We start from the raw sequence: 5,360 nt of genomic DNA, 5'->3' as shown, positions 1-5,360 counted from the left end.
AAATCTAATGGTAGGACCAAAGAATAGCCAGAGTCTATAGGCAAAAGAGCATGGATAGTGTGTTTGGATTGGTGTGAAATCCAAAAGAAATAAAGTCTTAAATTGATTGACTTTTTCTATTTGGTTGTGTTGTTGAATTTTGATGGTTTTAGACTGATGCTTTAACATAAAACCAAATTTCCTGGCACATGCCTTATCCGACTATCTATTTGAATTCTTAGAATAAGTAATTTCTCTGAGCTAAATTTAGAATAGCCTCTAAATCAATAAACAATATGGTAGCTATCAATAAACAATATGTGCTAATTTTGAGCTGAAAAACCTCTTTCCCAGCACTTTTAGTGACGTTCTGTAATAAAGCATATAGTCCTGATATACTCTTCATTAGGCCCTGTACCTTCCATTGCACTACACGTACTTCAGGCTTGGACCTTGGGCGCCATCTGATTCTTCTGCCATCAAGAACATAGTATGTGGTCTCCATTAGGTCTGTGAAAGAATATTTTTTAAAAGTTAGTGCTAAATATCTCGAAACATTCAAAACAGTTTTTATATTATTATTTATTCCAAAATTGGAATGGAACATACCCGTACTTTGTATCCCTTAATCCTGCTCAAAAAGGGCTTTCTGAAAGTGATATAATAATATTGTTATGCTTCTTCTTACCTTATGTTTTCTATGTAGATAAGTGAAAGTAAAAATTGACTTTCACTCTATCGGACTAATATTAGTAAAGATACAGAAAACTATTGTTGTACAAGGCTTTGCTGGCAAATCGGCGAAAAAAGCCGTTTCAGTGAACACGTCAGATATGGCAACAAAGCCGCAGGACACTCAACTATGATCCTCGAAACTTGACATCACCATCTACCAAATTTTCAGATATTTCTTTTTTTTTTTTTATAGTAAATCTAAGATGAGTATGTCTGTGGGTATAGGAGTTAAGATGCGCAGTGGCAGATGGCACTGCCAACCCCTTCCTCCTCTTCACTCCACTAGGTCTGTTCCAAAAACCACTTCTGACTGTCTGTATCGAGCATGGGTAGTACTTCTTTTCTCCTCCCAAATCCTGCTCCATACAGTTCTGGATAGTCAGAAATGGCTGTTGGAACAGACCCACTTAGTTCACGATCTTTCCTAACCTTTCCTTTTTTCTCCTCGACCTAATTCTGTAACTTTACAAATACAAGTTCCTTGTATCAGTTTTTTCAAAAATATTTTTTATTAATATCGAAAGATTATAAGTTTACCAAGTCAAGTAAACTGGGTAGCGGGAAAACTACTCATTCTCAGACCAAACACGTATTTAAATTCATGAAAACAGATGCTGAGAGTGGTCCAATCAATCAAAGCCATTAATTACTGAATTTATCAAACTTAATCCCATTCTACGAAAAAATATACTGCACTTTAAAAGATCAAAATTAAGAAAATTGTTGCAGTAACTATTTCACTAAAAATTTAAATTTAAAAAGAGGCAGTTTTTTCTGAACACTAAGATTATCAAATCTCAAAAATGACTTTTTGGAATATACTCTTAAATAGTACGTTGTCAATGTATTTACCTACAAAGTAAAACAGGAATCAATTAAAAACTGTCTCAGTCAAAGATAAAGGATAACCTAAAGAAAATGAGTAACCTCCCGTATTTGTAACTTAGGAGTATGAGAATAAGGGAGAGAAGCGTTCCAAGTGCCTACCAAATCCCGAACTAGTTGGGCTTTACCAAGTTCCGGACTTCCTCTTGGTTTGTTCTCTGTTGGACGTGTTTGTTATGGTGTGGAGGGAGAAGGAGCTGCGATTGGGGGCGTAATATGTACAGCTTCAGTACATATTGGTGCACCCTTATTCTGAACCTACTCGTAAGATAGGGCTTTAGCAGTATCTCATGGAGATGTCTTGCTTAGTAGTTTAAGTATTTAGTCGTAATTAAAAAAAAAAAGAATCGTATAATGTCAACAGATGAACAACGAAATTCACTTGCTTTTATTTACGAATGCTGCCTTCTTCACGAATAAAGGCAATCTGAATCTTCACGTTGCGGTCGGAAACTTTTCAGACCACCCTCTAATTCATGTTTTCACAACCGGAGGGTAGAGTATGCTAAATAAAAATTAATTTTTTTTTTCCCAAAGAGGGTTTATCAACTTGGGTCGAAATGTCGGCGCGCATTTAAATGTTAGTGGAATATTTTTTTTTACTCTCACCGCCCTCTGAAACTCTTTGAGATCACCATAGTCAACCATTTCATACAACTATTCGTTTTTAATTTTAAAATGTGTTTTTTTAAATTTAATTTTTGTTTAACCGATTCGATTGATTTATTATTCCTGAGGTTATTATATTAAAACAGGATTATTAAAATGATAAAATAAATAAACAAAAAAAATGTCTGCCAAGTACAAAGGTCAGTTTCTTCACCATTTCTGTACTCAACTAACTATATTTCATGGCTAATAATTTGTCATAATATTACTCTTCTCATATAGCCTTTATCTTCTGGTAATACTTGAACCATTCATGTCTGTCAACACTATTTATGTATCCATAATGTTAGTTATTTTCTAATCGTTTTTTATGTCCTTTTATTCATTGGTTGTTATCTTTTTTTTTGTTCTTACTCCTGATGAAGGCTAGAAATTCTGGCCGAAACGTTGCCACTATTAATTAAGTGTTTACTTATCTAGTTCTACACTGACCGCACCCCTTCTCATATATATCCACGATCAGATCAGATCCTTTTCCCATCATTAATGATAAGCGCCCCCACCAGTGCGTTGGCAAAAGGCAGAATTATTGCTTGAACAACCTGTAAATATTGTTATTAGCCGTAGATTTAGACCTAGTTTTTAATATCATTAACTCCTAATAGTGGTATGCCCCATTGATACCATCAAATATCACACAGATTAACTCAAATAATGTCAACACTCATTCACTACATTCATGTTTTAAAATGTAACAACGTTTCAGATAAAAACAAAACCCCACTATTAAACACAAAACTTTATTTCAAATAGGGACTTTGGAAAAAAAAAAATTATAATAAGTGTCGAAGAAGGAATTTCATTAAATCAAACGGACCATTTATACATCAGTGAATTTTCTCCAGCTTGGAAGGAAATCGCAAGAGCCGTTTTGATGTAAAATATAGGTGTGTCAAGGAAAATACATTTGCGCATGTATAAGCGAAATTATTAGATAGAATTTGATAAAAATAATACGAGATCATTTCTTAACTTATCTCCAACTTTATCCCTGTTCAGATGATCCTTTTTCGAAGCGTAAGTGTGTCAAAGAAAGTACATTTGCAGATTAGTTGATGGAATTTGAAAAATATTGATTCGAAATCACCTAGATACCGACGCACATAATCCTTCAAAATAGAATTAAGAGTTGTAGCTATAATATCCGAACAATAATTTGACCAAAGAGAGACTAGTTCCTCGATGTAAATCACGTGTGAATTTTTCGATTTTGAGGGCAAACATTTGTCACTTCCTACACAACTACAATGTTTCCCCTAAGTTCGGTAGTGAGTTAGAAAAATTATTTACATTGGAGAATTTAATTTTTTTTAAATTTCTTTATTGCTATTTAAAACAGTACATTATAATACACTCCAGGTTAGTGGGATTATAGTCCAGATGTAGTCCAAGGTAGCAGATCTGTTCAATAGGGGTAAGATCAACATTATTAAAGGAGACTGTAGGGCAGTCAGTAAGTTTACGACGAAGCGTAAAGGTGATTTGATGGGATTTGTTGGGATTTATTTTAATCCTCCAATTACGACACCATTTTTCGAGAGCTGTGATATGGGATTGAAGAGTTTGAGATGCAATCTAAGAGCTATCAACAGCGAGCACATATGTGTCATCAGCATACGTGGTGAGGGTAATGTTAGGATTGGTTGGGATGTCAGCTGTAAAGACGGTGTAGAGGATGGGACCGAGGATAATACCTTGAGGAACACCAGCGGACTCAGAATAGAGGGGAGAATAGGAACCGTTGTGTTTTACTTGGAATAATCAATCGATGAGATAGGAACGGATGATGAGAAATTAATTTTAAAATTAAAAATATAAAATAAAATAAACTTCAGAACTTGTCAATAACATCTATTAAATACAATTTTTATTTTAATGAAAATTCAGTACTATTATACTCACGGCTACAGTGAAACAGAAAATAATTATCTGCCTCAGCCGTATTCCAAACCGGGTCCTTGGAGTTAGTAGAACAGTGCCTTAACGCTGAGCTACCCGCTCCCACGTCAAGAATGCATATATCAAATTGATAAAAAAAATAATAGGTAGATAACAATGATTAGTAATACTAGAGGAATTTCATCGATAATTTAATATAAAACAAAAACGTCGGACTATCCTTGAAATAAAACTCTTGATGATAATGTAATATCATAATCGCATTTTTTTTATCTTGCAGATTCTACTCGTATTTAATTTTTGGTTGACTTTTTATTTTTTGTGCAAATATAAATTTCTATTATTTTACCGACTGTGACAGAATTTATGACGAGAAGGCGTATGTAATTCCTTGACCTCGGCCGGACGGCGACAAAGATGGCAGACCCACATGAACAGACTCAGTCTAGACTGAGGACAAGTAACTATATTATTTCTCTCAGTCTAGACTGAGGACAGTAACTATATTATTTCTGGCTCAACAAACATGGTGAGCCACGTAACCATCAGACTGACACAAAATACAGACTACTCCTTTCCAAAAAAACAAATTTCCTCACCCCCTCTTCAAAAGCGTTACCAATGCAGAAAAAGAGGCCACCCTCAACCCATTTTCCCCATCATGATATTATTATAAAATAATTATAGATTAATTATTATAAAGAGTATTGTTTACATTACAAGAAAGTCCTATAAATCCAAAATATAGTATTAACAACTTGGGCCTTAATTTCTGTTACAGTAATATTTCATCAAACTATCACTTACTTAAGTTCTCATACCAAAGGATTCCCTCAAATTATTATTATGGATTTATTTTCATTCTTGTTGTTGTTAAGTGGTTTTATTCCTCTTAGATCGAAATGCCTAAAATGAATGAATTATTTTAGAACTTTTGAAATTTATTCCTTTTCTTTTAATATTCACAATTTTACTCACAGATTTTTGTTCTGTGTTATATGATTTTGTATTTTATTCCCTATATGTTTTATATAAAGCAAACATATAGGAAACAAGTAACCGATCAAAACTGGAGGGGGGCCGAGCAAGACATAGTTAATCAGGTTGTGACATTTCAGTACGGAAAAGGAGAATGGCTCCAAAATTGTAAGAAAATTATATATAATTACAGTAGTGCTAAAAAAATTAATTTT

General features: G+C 33.7%; 1 long non-coding RNA gene across 1 annotated transcript; it reads right to left on the bottom strand.

Annotated features, from left to right (window-relative positions):
- Positions 1-333: 333 nt before the first annotated feature.
- LOC106692206 (uncharacterized) lies at positions 334-5,069 on the bottom strand. The gene is made up of 2 exons (XR_010844300.1): positions 4,975-5,069; positions 334-489 (listed from the first exon to the last, which is right to left on the bottom strand). It is a non-coding gene; the product is annotated as an uncharacterized lncRNA (long non-coding RNA).
- Between the last annotated feature and the right edge of the window lie 291 nt (positions 5,070-5,360).

This window comes from Halyomorpha halys, unplaced genomic scaffold (assembly GCF_000696795.3).
Source record: "Halyomorpha halys isolate HHAL.00 unplaced genomic scaffold, Hhal_1.1 Scaffold10183.1, whole genome shotgun sequence".
Lineage (NCBI taxonomy): Eukaryota > Metazoa > Arthropoda > Insecta > Hemiptera > Pentatomidae > Halyomorpha > Halyomorpha halys.
This window is presented reverse-complemented; position numbering and strand designations above follow the sequence as displayed.